Consider the following 13,337-nt stretch of genomic DNA (forward strand, 5'->3'; position numbering starts at 1 on the left):
GTTATCCTAACCTCCCACATTAATGATCCTATCCTGCTAAGTTAGTTATCCTAACCTCCCACATTAATTATCCTAACCTGCTACATTAGTTATCCTAACCTCCCACGTTAATTATCCTAACCTGCTACATTATATCTCCTAACCTCCGCAGTGGCGTGTATTCATGGTTGCCAAAGGAAGCCAGGCTTCCCCAAAAAAATGACCAAGAACAAAACATATAAAATAATGTATCTTTCATCTCTCTGTGTTTTATCATTTTCCTTCAATTAGCAAGAGGCTGAATGTACCTCACCGGAGAAAGCATCTGAGCGAGTGAAACGGTGCCCTCTGTCTCTGTATGTGTAGGCCATTCTATCTGATGCTGTCTGGTTAAAAAGAGTATGACTTTGCTGCCGCCTGTAGCATTGAATGCCAACATTTGGCCTCCCTTGATCATAATTTTTTAAAATTAAAATACCAAATAGCGTTGAGCTAAACTGTGAATGGTCCTGAAATAAATCAAATAAAATTACAAATTGCATAATGACCCCTGCGCCCAACTCGATCCCCCCACCTGACCCATCGCACCACCCCTAGGAGGCCGCCCCAGAGTTTGGGAACTACTGATCTATCTGATGCTGTCTAGTTCAAAATAATATGACACTGCTGCCGCCCTGTAGCATTGAATGCAAGGGAAGCTAGCGAACATTTGGCCTCCCTTGATAATAAAAAAGGGAGGCCAAATGAGCTAAACTGTGAATGGTCCTGGCACTTACCCAGAAAGATATAAAATACAAATTAGCATACTCCTGTCTATACAGAAATAAATAAAAGCATTCAAAATAGGCTTCTAAAGCATGATTTGGGGCACAGAGGATCATTCATTAGGTTTATAGACCAGACAATGAAATGATCACAACTGATCTGGTTGTATTATGGCTTTCCCCCACAGTAAATTTACCCACACACCACTACTGAAGTTAACCAATTTTATCTAGAGCCATATTTTTATAAATCATAGCCCAAAGTTGGTTTATTAAATTCTTCAAATTCTTCATGTATTTGTCAGTCAACTGATATCATCATAATTTTTTTAACAAAATTCAAGTCATTTGGGATCATTCTGACCCCAACGAAAAGTATCTGATTCCTCCTATAGTAATTTGATAGGACCTTCATTAAAAAGTCTGCCAACGGTATAAATAGTTGATAGAACTGCAATATAGAACTCAGATACAGACAGCTGTATTGGTGGGTATTCTCCGAAGGTAGTTATTCTAAGGCAAATCTAAAAAAGTATTTATTTGAATCCAGGGGGACCTGTATCAGTGATTTAGACCAGATAAACAGATCACCAGCAGAAATGAAGAACCTTACGTACTCTGCCTGGTTATAACTGGTTATAACTAGGTATGACCGTGTACACAATCAAAATGACCTTGCATATATGCTTAGTTGCAGTCACAACAGCTCATAAGTCTGTCAGTGGGATGAATACTTGTTGAAACTGTAATGCAGAAACCAGCTACCCTCTAAACGTACACATAGCGCTGTATTGGTGGGTATTCTTTGAAGAATAGCTGGTTATTCCACGGGAAATGTTATATAAATACCATCATTCCTATAATATCTTCCAATATTCTATATGTGCAACTTGTTGTGGTATGTGGGTTGCTATAACATTTGGTTTGAAGTGACTTTGAGGATTTGGGCATGATTTTTGAAGCGATGCTAATGCTGGCTGTGGGGTAAGTAAATAAAGACAGATAAGACATATTTTTGGTCATTGTATCTCAGGATCAATGTACGAATTACTTTTTGCCATTTGTACTTCTACTTTTTGCACAGACAGCTCACACTCTCCTACACACACCAGCTGGCTGAGAGGGCCCTAGTGGAGCCGGCTTGCAGAGAGGACCCAGTGGAGCCAGCTGGCTGACAGGGACCTAGTGGAGCCGGCTGGCTGAGCGGGCCCTAGTGGAGCCAGTTGGCCCCTAGTGGAGACGGCTGGCTGAGAGGGCCCCTAGTGGAGCCGGCTGGCCCCTAGTGGAGACGGCTGGCTGAGAGGGCCCTAACGGAGCCGGCTGGCTGAGCAGGCCCTAGTGGAGCCAGTTGGCTGAAAGGGCCCTAGTGGAGACGGCTGGCTGAGAGGGCCCTAGTGGAGCCACCTGGCTGAGAGGGCCTAGTAAATAGGTCATTTAGTGGACGCTCTTATCCAGAGCGACTTACAGGAGCAATTATGCTTAAGTGCCTTGCTCAAGGGCACATCGACAGATTTTTCACCTAGTCGGCTGGGGATTAGAACCAGCGACCTTTCGGTTACTGGCACAACGCTCTTAACCACTAAGCTTTACCTGCCACCCCTAGTGGTAACAGCTGGCTGAAAGGGCCCTAGTGGAGCCAGTTGGCTTAGAGGGCACTAGGGGGCCAGTTGGCTGAGAGGGCCCTAGTGGAGCCAATTGGCTGAGAGTGCCCTAGTGGGGTCAGCTGGCTGAGAGGGCCCCTAGTGGAGCCAGTTGGCTGAGAGGGCCCTAGTGGGGCCAGCTGGCTAGGAGAGGGCCCTAGTGGGGGCCAGCTGGCTGAGTGGACCCTAGTGGAGCCACCTGGCTGAGAGGGCCCTAGTGGAGCCACCTGGCTGAGAGGGCCCTAGTGGAGCCAGTTGGCTGAGGGCCCTAGTGGAGCCACATAGCAGAGAGGGCCCTAGTGGAGCCACCTGGCTGAGAGGGCCCTACTGGAGCCAGTTGGCTGAGGGCCTAGTGGAGCAGGCATGCTGAGAGGGCCCTAGTGAAGCTCCAGCCATATTTTTGGTCATTGTTTCTCAGGATCAATGTATGAATGTATTTTTGTCAATAAAATTAAATATATTTCCAATGTTGGTGTACCGCTCCTTTAAATGGCAGTCATTTTTACCACCTAAATATGACAACATTTGTATTTACTAAAAATAAATGATACTACAATCAAATTATGGTAAATCAGCTTTTAGTACTTACTTTGGAAAAAAGCTGCACATTATTTAAGGGAAAATATATTTTTTTGTTTTACAGAATCTGCAAATGAATTGTCATTTAACAAAAATTATGTTTATTTCATTTCAGATAACAGTAAGTACATGTCCATTGATGTCCTTAAGAGTCGATTGATGCACTAATTAAAATAATACAATAAATCCCCATCAAAATCCGTCTGTTTAAGATAGAGATTTTTTTTTTGCATGGGCTGCATCTCAATCTACTTCATCCGCCTGTATGTCTGCCTTCCGCATCCCAAAAATCACCATAGCTAGAGAGAGAAGACAGGATATGTGCCACACTGCCCACAAAATGAGGGAGGAAACTGAGCTGCACCTTCCTAACCTCCTGCCAAATAAACGATGATATGAGAGACACATATTTCCCTCAGATTACAAGGACCCCAAATACTTTGAAAACAAATATAATATTGATAAGCTCCCATATCTGTTAGGTGAAATACAGCAGCGTGCAATCATGGCAGCAAAATGTGTGACCTGTTGTGATAAGAATAGGGTAACCAGTGGAGAACAAACACCACAGTAAATAAAACCTAGGCCTAGATTTATCAGTTTATTTCATTTCCTTTGCCATTTGTACTTCTACTTTTTGCACAGACAGCTCACACTCTCCTACACACACCAGCTGGCTGAGAGGGCCCTAGTGGAGCCGGCTTGCTGAGAGGACCCTAGTGGAGCCACCTGGCTGAGAGGACCCTAGTGGAGCCAGCTAGTTTATATTTCATTTATAGTGTATTGACCGACGGCCTATACAGGTCAGGACTGATACACTTCGTTTTATTTTTTATTTTTATATAGTTAAATTATTAACATTTCAAATGTCTTTCTCTTTTGAAACTTTTGTGTGTTTAAAATTTACTGTTTGTGATTGTTTATTTCACTTGCTTTGTCAACGTTAACATATGTTTCCCATGTCAATGAAACCCCTTTGAATTGAACTGAGAGAAAGAGTGAGAGAGAGAGAGAGAGAGGGGGAGGGGCAAAAGAGAGGAGAAATGAACATCAACGTGACCTTTCATGATGTGATGGAGAAGATAGGCTTATAGTTGGTATGGTGCAACAACACACGTGATGTGATGGGGAAGATAGGCTTATCGTTGGTATGATGCAACAACACCCATGTGTACACACATTCCCCCTTCAGTGGAAAGGTGAACCTCATTTTTGCAGATTAGTTTATATATAATTTAATACCTTTGCTTTTGTCTGTTTTTGAAATCATTCATTTCATAGGTCAGAGGTCAAGCTGAGCCGTACCAGAGTGGAAGAGTGGAAAAGGTTACTGGTTGTGATGACATAACTGGTGAGAAGTCAGTAATGAAAAGATATTCAGTTGACTGCGTGTTAGTCTGTCAGCCCTATCTCTTTGACATCTCCCTCTCTCTCCTCCTCTTCTCTCTCACTATCCATCTCCCCTCCCCTCCTCCTCTGTCCAATAGCCGCAGGAAGTAGTTTGGGGGTGTAGAAATACAGCTAAACCTAGGGTATGGCTAAATGGGGTGTGTAGAAACACAACTAAACCTAGGGTATGGCTAAATGGGGTGTGTAGAAATACAGCTAAACCTAGGGTATCGCTAAATGGGGTGTGTAGAAATACAGCTAAACCTAGGGTATGGCTAAATGGGGTGTGTAGAAATACAAATAAACCTAGGGTATGGCTAAATGGGGTGTGTAGAAATACAGCTAAACCTAGGGTATGGCTAAATGGGGTGTGTAGAAATACAACTAAACCTAGGATATGGCTAAATGGGGTCTCTATCTCCCCTCCCCTCCCCCATGAGAAGGGGAGAAGAGGAGAGGGAAGAAGAGGAGAGGGGGAGAGGAGGAGAAGAGGAGAGGGGGAGAAGAGGAGAGGGGGGAGAAGAGGAGAGGGGGGAGAAGAGGAGAGGGTGGAGAAGAGGAGAGGTGGAGAAGAGGAGAGGGTGGAGAAGAGGAGGGGTGGGAGAAGGGTAGATGTTTTTCTCTCCCCCTCCTCCATCTTCTTCTCGCCCTTCCCCTTCTCCTCTCTCTGGTTCTGACCATTACTCCTCCCTCCCTCCTCCCTCCCTCCCTCCCTCCCTCCCTCCCTCCCTCCCTCCCTCCTCCCTCCCTCCCTCCCTCCCTCCCTCCCTCCCTCCTCCCTCCCTCCCTCCCCTCCTATAATGTATATTATATAAGGGAAGGGAGAATGAGAAGTGGAGAGGGTGAGAAGAGGAGAGGGGAAGAAGAGGAGAGGGGGGAGAAGAGGGAGAGGAGGAGAAGAGGAGAGGGTGGAGAAGAGGAGAGGAGGAGAAGAGGGGAGGGGGAAAAAGAGGAGAGGGGGGAGAAGAGGAGAGGAGGAGAAGAGGAGAGGGAAGAAGAGGAGGGGGAGAAGAGGAGAGGGGGAGAAGAGAAGAGGAGAGGGGGGAGAAGAGGAGAGGGGAAGAAGAGGAGAGGTGGGAGAAGAAGAGAGGAGGAGAAGAGGAGAGGGGAGGGGGGAGAAGAGGAGAGGGGAAGAAGAGGAGAGGGGGAGAAGAGGAGAGGAGGAGAAGAGGATAGAGGAGAACAGGAGAGGGGGAGAAGAGGGAGAGGGGGAGAAGAGGAGAGGGAGAAGAGGGAGAGGAGGAGAAGAGGAGAGGGGGAGAAGAGGAGAGGAGGAGAAGGGTAGACGTTTTCTCTCATAGTTCCACCCATGGGACTATACCTTCTGTTATCAACAACAAGTGTAAAACTGGACCATGTGACAGTTTGGACCAAGGTAGCCTTGTGGTGGACCAATGTGGTTGATTAACAGAGCATCTGGGTGTGTACCAATAATATCTCCTTTCTCCTGAAGTGTGCACTTGCTCCCTACTTCCCATAATTTAAATGCATTGGATTGGTGGAGGCAAGTACACAACTTTCACTGGGACCTCCCCACATTCTGAAATTGCATTATGTAAGGTGTGAGTCTTGACATCTCTGATCTGCATAATAAAACAATCCCCATCAAAATCTGACAATTTAAGCTAGGGATATCAGGTTTTTTGCATGGGCTGTGTCTCAATCCACCACATTCGCCTATGGGGGCCTACCGTATCTGCAGTGGAAGGTGGCAAAGTTACAGCGGTGTTTGTCAGACCATGAGACATCCTGAAAATATGGCTGAGAGGGCCCTAGTGGAGCCGGCTGGCTGAGAGGGCCCTAGTGGAGCCACCTGGCTGAGAGGGCCCTAGTGGGGCCAGCTGGCTGAGAGGGCCCTAGTGGAGCCGGCTTGCTGAGAGGGCCCTAGTGGAGCCACCTGGCTGAGAGGGTCCTAGTGGGACCAGCTGGCTGAGAGGGCCCTAGTGGAGACACCTGGCTGAGAGGGCCTAGTGGGACCAGCTGGCTGAGAGGGCCCTAGTGGAGCCGGCTTGCTGAGAGGTCCCTAGTGGAGCCAGCTAGTTGTGTAAATAAATGTAGTTGAATTAGTTTGTGAACTATTTTATCTTTTTATAGACTATTTTATATTTCATTTACCGTGTATTGACCAACGACCTGTACAGGTCCATACTGATACACTCATGTTGGTGTTTGTTTTGTACATAGTTAATCATTTAACATTTCAAATGTCTTTCTCTTTTGAAACTTTTGTTTGCTTAATGTTAACTGTTTGTTATTGTTTATTTCACTTGCTTTGGCAATGTTAGCATATGTTTCGAAGCCAAATGAGAGAGAGAGAGTGACCTTTCATGATGTGATGGCGAAGATAGGCTTATCGTTGGTATGGTGCAACAACACCCATGTGTACACACATTCCCCTTCCATGGAAATGTGAACCTCTCTTTGCAGATGACTTAATATATCATTTAATGCATTTGCTTTCGTCTGTTTTTAAACCATTCATTTCATATGTCAGGGTCAATCTGAGCTGGACCAAGAGTTGAAGAGTGGACAAGGTTACTGGTTATGATGACATCACTGGTGAGAAGTCAGTAATGAAAAGATATTCAGTTGACTGCGTGTTAGTCTGTCAGCCCTATCTCTTTTGACATCTCCCCTCTCTACTCCTCTTCTCTCTCACTCTCCATCTCCCTCCCCTCCTCCTCTGTCCAATAGCCGAGGAAGTCGTTTGGGGGTGTAGAAATACAGCTAAACCTAGGGTATGGCTAAATGGGGTGTACAGGAATCCCCCACCAGTTGAAGCTCATTTACTGTACTTAAAAACTCTAAAATACTATTTGGAGAACAGCAAAAACTAACAAAAATGACCCCGAGACATGAATTATCAATGCAATATTAGGTTTACATTAGGTTTAAAGGTCTGTGGAATGGAGTGTACAATGTACTACTCAACCTCAACCTCCCCATTGACTCATTTAGCCTACTTGTGGAACAGTGCATACAGTGCAATGAAATAGATGCATAATACACGATTCAATGGATGACTTCAAATACTGACATCAATGTGAAAGTAACTGGAGCATAAAACAGCTGACTGTGAATGCAAACTATCCCAGATAAATCCTACACATGCATTGAAATAAAAGGCATACATCAAAGGAATTACTTTGGCCTACAATCAACAAGGACATATAAAGACAAACAAACTCAACCAAAGAATGAAGAAAATCATGAAATACTAAATGAAAATCTACACATTAAAGGAAAAATCCACAAAAAGCCACTCATTCCTTTAATTTACAGTGTTAAATAACACTAATATGTGAAAACAATTTTTGTAAACAAATGTTTCATTTTGGCGTTATAATAATGTTGGTAGCAACATGGAAACTCGTTGTGGAAATCTGTTGCAGCTCAAGTAGACTACAAAATCCACAATGCAATGCTCTCTCTATGGGCTGGTTACACACAATAATACAAAGACAATATCAGCATGTGAAGTAGCTAGCTAGCTGTAAAATCGCCTAAACAAACTGCACAATCAATGTAGAGTCTACAATCCCCTGCAGATCGATGTCGCTCACAGAGTGGAGTCTAACATTCACAACAGCAGATATACTTGGAGGAGATGGGAAACGTTGCCCATACTAGGTCATTGGACAGCGCGGTGCATTCTGGGTGATTCTGGGACAAGGAGAACTCTCCTTCAATAAGTGAATGGGAGTCTATTGGGCGCTAGCTCAAACACCTAATATTAGCACGACTATCGTCAACAAGAAGTGCAACATACATCTTTTTGCGAGATGTGAAATAATGAACTTGCTATCTGTAGTATCGCATAGCTTTGGAATCGTGTTATTATGTACTTTCGAGGAATAGAGGCACGTTTCTCGACATATAGACTGACTTTGAGAAGAAATTGCCTGACGATTCGCTTAGCAACCGCTTGACGCAATATGACAACGTGAACGCGATTGGTCGACAGTCTGCTGAGTTGGACATTGTACATTCATTCATTCATTGGATTCTATCTCCTTTCTATAATATCTCTGGCAACGGCACCATGCAATGCCCCCTGGACTAAAGAGGCAGACAAATAGGAAACATGTGCTAGACCCTCCGTTAAATTACACATTTCAGTAGGTAGGAATATCGCAGAAATATGATCAATGGCTCATTCGAGAGAAGACATCCTCCCGAGTCATGACATCGGCCAGTATTGAAATCTGACATGCATAATAAACGTTTTTGCGATCTAAATATCGTATTCCTATTAACTTCATATTAACTTCCATATTCACTTCCAGATTAATTTCCAGATTAACTCAAGATCCTCCTCTCTCTCCCCACTCCCTCCTCTCTCTCCCCTCCCCCTCCTCTCTCCCCATTACCTCCTCTCTCTGCCCTCCCCTCCTCTCTCTCCCCACTCCCTCCTCTCTCTCCCCTCTCTCCTCCCTCTCCCCTCCCCTCCTCTCTCTCCCACTCCCTCTCTCTCTCTCTCTCTCTCTCTCTCTCTCTCTCTCCTCTCTCTCTCTCACTCTCTCTCTCTCTCTAGTTCTCTCTCTTCCTGACATATAGCATCAGGCCTGTTGATCTTGACTCAGGTCACAGACCTCTATCATTGGACCAGACCTGAGTCTGTGACCTGATCATTCACACAACAGAGGACAGAACAGAAAAAGGTCTGATAAACTACAGTTCCTCACAATAAAATGACAGCTCTTAAGATTGTTTAAAAAGAAAGAGCATCTCTATACGACATTCAAACTAATTGTTTTGAGCTGATAGTAACTCCAGGTCCAATTCATTAAGACAGGCCTTTGAAGGCGTTACAAAAGTCCCTAGTTGTGGATCTCATCAAGGAGTTAGTCCAAAGTGTCCCCCCTCCTGCTCTAACAGATAATATATAGTAATAGTAATATATACTCTCTTTCATTTACATAGAGACATGTACAATCAATCATTGACACACTGAATATACAACAGTCAGATGAATGACACCATCACAACTTAACTGACATTAGTGTCTGTCCCCAGATGGACAATTATGCTACAGTAAATTACATTTACTGGTGATCACATCATTGTCCTGCTTTAAGACAGATTTTTACTGTCTGCTTCCAGTTGGATGTTCATTTACTAGCCCTGCAAATGATCATATATCTTACAATATCAAATCATATCTCAGTAACTGTCATAAGTGTATATCAGGATAACAGCATCCTACCTGTGCTCCAGAACAGGATCATCAATATCACTGCAGGTATCATATCTGTCTCTAACTGGGCCTCCACTGAGCTATACAAGTCTGCTGTCATGAAGAGTGGACTGAAGAGTGGACAATACTGCTAGGCTATATGACTTCTATCTCATTAGTTCATTAGGTCCTTGATGTGAGATAAACTTCGTAGCAACTTATCTTCAGATCACTGGTTGAACTCAGCTCTGTTTTGAAATCACCCACAGGAAACTGATGACAGAGCAGGAAATGTTCACAGAGTGTGTCCTATAATATCACCTCTAACTTTCTAATGCTTGAGAGGGGGAGGGGGGAGGAGGATAGGAGAGGATGAGAAGAGAAAGGGGAGGAGAGGAGAGGGAGGAGAAGAGGAGAGAGGGGGAGAGGAGAGGAGGAGAGGGAGAGGAGAGGAGAGGAGAGGGAGGAGAAGAGGAGAGGGGGAGAATAGGAGAGGGGGAGGGGAGAGGAGAGGATGAGAAGAGGAGAAGGAGAAGAGGAGAGGGAGAGGAGAGGAGAGGGGAGGAGAGAAGAGGAGAGAAGAGGAGAGGAGAGGAAAGGAGAGGAGAGGAGAGGAGAGGAGAGGAGAGGAGAGGAGAGGGGAGGAGAGAGAGGGAGAGGAGAGGAGAGGGAGAGGAGAGGAGAGGAGGAGATGGGGAGAAGAGGAGAGGGGGATGAGGGGGTGAGGTTCGTCTTCCACCATTCCACCCATGGGACTATACCTTCTGTTATCAAGTGGGAGTTTCACCATAGTTCTTATACCAGTCATTTCAGTTTAGGGAAGTGAACAAGTGAACACCTTAGGAGAAAGGAGACATAATTGAGACAGTGCTTAATTCTAGACTACAGTTCTGCGTCTGTGAAACAATATTATCACCTAGTGGCCGTAAGAGGAACTCTCCTGTCAGTATGTTTTCACTGCTGGCTCTTTAACAACACATGACCTGCATACATGATATGATGTGTGAGTACTAAAAAGCATATAATATAATATAGTATATTATATTCTAGAATATTTATTATATATGTGGGTCTGATAAGTAAACACTCTTAATGTGTGCTGTTGTATCACTAAGAAGAACATTGGGGCACTATGTAACCAAACACATGTGGAACCTCATGATATGAGAGATAAGAAGTGTTTAAAAGGTGAGTCCTGAACCCTGTAGACTACTACACTACTTCTGAAGAAGACCAGACTCATTTCAGAATGAAGACTGCGTTCTGACGGCGTTGCTGTTGGGTCATGGCTAGAAGGGATCCAGCTTTTGTCAGATTAACTTCAGATTTGACTTTTCATGGAAAGTTAGGAGAATTTGTGCAGCAGGTAGGTAAACCATGTGACGATTTGACCAAGGTAGCCTTGTGGTGGAACAATGTAAAGACCAGAGCCATTTCATCTATCTATCTATCTATCTATCTATCTATCTATCTATCTATCTATCTATCTATCTATCTATCTATCTATCTATCTATCTATCTATCTATCTATCTATCTATCTATCTATCTATCTATCTATCTATCTATCTATCATTATCTATCTATCTATCTATCTATCTATCTATCTATCTATCTATCTATCTATCTATCTATCTATCTATCTATCTATCTATCTATCTATCTGTCTGTCTGTCTGTCTATCTGTCTGTCTGTCTGTCTATCTATCTATCTATCTATCTGTCTATCTATCTATCTGTCTATCTGTCTGTCTGTCTACACTAAATGACCAAAAAGTATGTGGACACCTGCTTGTCGAACATCTCATTCCAAAATAATGGGCATTGATATGGAGTTGGTCCCCCCTTTGCTGCTATAACAGCCTCCACTCTTCTGGAAGGCTTTCCACTAGATGTTGGAACATTGCTGCGGGGACTTGATTCCATTCAGCCACAAGAGCATTAGTGAGGTCGGAGTTGGGCGATTAGGCCTGGCTCACAGTCGGCGATTCCAATTCATCCCAAAGGTGTATGATGGGGTTGAGGTCTGGGCTCTGTGCAGGCCAGTCAAGTTCTTCCACACCGATCTCGACAAACCATTTCTATATGGACCTCGCACTGTGGCATGGGGGCGTGTCATGCTGAAACAGGAAAGGGCCTTTCCCAAACTATTGCCATTAAGTTGGAAGCACAGAATCGTCTAGAATGTCAGTGTATGCTTTAGCGTCAAGATTTCCCTTCACTGCAACTAAGGGGCTTATCCCAAACCATGAAAAACAGCCCCAGACCATTATTTCTCCTCCACCAAACTTTACAGTGGGCAATATGCATTGGGGCAGGTAGCGTTCTCCTGGCATCCGCCAAACCCAGATTCATCCGTTGGACTGCCAGATGGTGAAGTGGGATTCATCACTCCAGAGAAGGCGTTTCCACTGCACTCCAGCCGACGCTTGGCATTGCGCATGGTGATCTTAGGCTTGCGTGCGGCTGCTTGGCCATGGAAACCCATTTCATGAAACTCCCAATGTACAGATCTTGTGCTGATGTTGCTTCCAGAGGCAGTTTGGAATTGGTAGTGAGTGTTGCAACTTGAGGACAGATGATTTTTACGAGCCTCAGCACTCAGCGGTCCCGTTCTGTGAGCTTGTGTGGCCTACCACTTCACGCTGAGCCGTTGTTGCTCCTAGACATATACCTTCACAATAACAGAACTTACAGTTGACCGAGGCAGCTCCAGCAGGGCAGACATTTTACTAAATTACTTGTTGGAAAGGTGGCATCCTGTTGACGGTGCCACGTTGAAAGTCACTGAGCTCTTCAGTACGGCCATTTTACTGCCAATGTTTGTCTATGGAGATTGCATGGCTGCATGCTCAATTTTATACACCGTCAGCTTAACGGGTGTGGCTGAAATAACCCGGAATGCACTAATTTGATGGGGTGTCCACATACTATCATAGTGGGTAATGTAGGCTACATCAATATACTGTAATATAGTGGGTAATGTAGCCTACATCAATATACAGTAATATAGTGGGTAATGTAGCCTACATCAATATACTGTAATATAGTGGGTAATGTAGCCTACATCAATATACTGTAATATAGTGGGTAATGTAGCTACATCAATATACTGTAATATAGTGGGTAATGTAGCCTACATCAATATACTGTAATATAGTGGGTAATGTAGCCTACATCAATATACTGTAATATAGTGGGTAATATAGCCTACATCAATATACTGTAATATAGCCTACATCAATTTAGAATATTCCTCAGCAGAATTCTTGAATATTCCCTAACACTGCTTACCCCTGATAATACATTTACATTTACGTCATTTAGCAGACGCTCTTATCCAGAGCAACTTACAAATTGGTGCATTCACCTTATAGCCAGTGATACGCATTGTTGGGAGTGTGTGTGTGTCAGGATGGGGTGTGAAACCCAAATTTCACACATACACACATCTTACCTCCTAAACCCTATTCCCTGTTGGTTTTGTTCTCTCATTTCACATACATCCCCCTCTCCCACACACACACACACACACAAACCCCACGCACGCCCGCACACACACACTATAATGTGCTGTGGCAGCCTGCGTCCGTAGACAGGCGCGAAGGATCAAGTTTTCACCGAGTGTGCTACCGATATTCATAAGATAAGGCCGCAGAGGAGAGGGGAGAGAAAGGGGTGTGGTGGGGGAGGGAGGGTTCTGTTGACGCCCTCTACCATTGGCTCGTTCAAATGGTGGGGGAGGGGCAGACACTACCATGTCCTCACCAGCTGTAGAGAGAGAGAGAGAGAGAGAGAGAGAGAGAGAGAGAG

At 44.4% G+C, this 13,337-nt stretch overlaps 1 pseudogene; it reads left to right on the plus strand.

The window, feature by feature from the left end:
- The first annotated feature begins 1,707 nt into the window (after positions 1–1,707).
- LOC121561460 overlaps positions 1,708–13,337 on the plus strand; it is a 16,359-nt pseudogene continuing 4,729 nt past the window's right edge.

This window comes from Coregonus clupeaformis, unplaced genomic scaffold (assembly GCF_020615455.1).
Source record: "Coregonus clupeaformis isolate EN_2021a unplaced genomic scaffold, ASM2061545v1 scaf1343, whole genome shotgun sequence".
Taxonomy (NCBI): domain Eukaryota; kingdom Metazoa; phylum Chordata; class Actinopteri; order Salmoniformes; family Salmonidae; genus Coregonus; species Coregonus clupeaformis.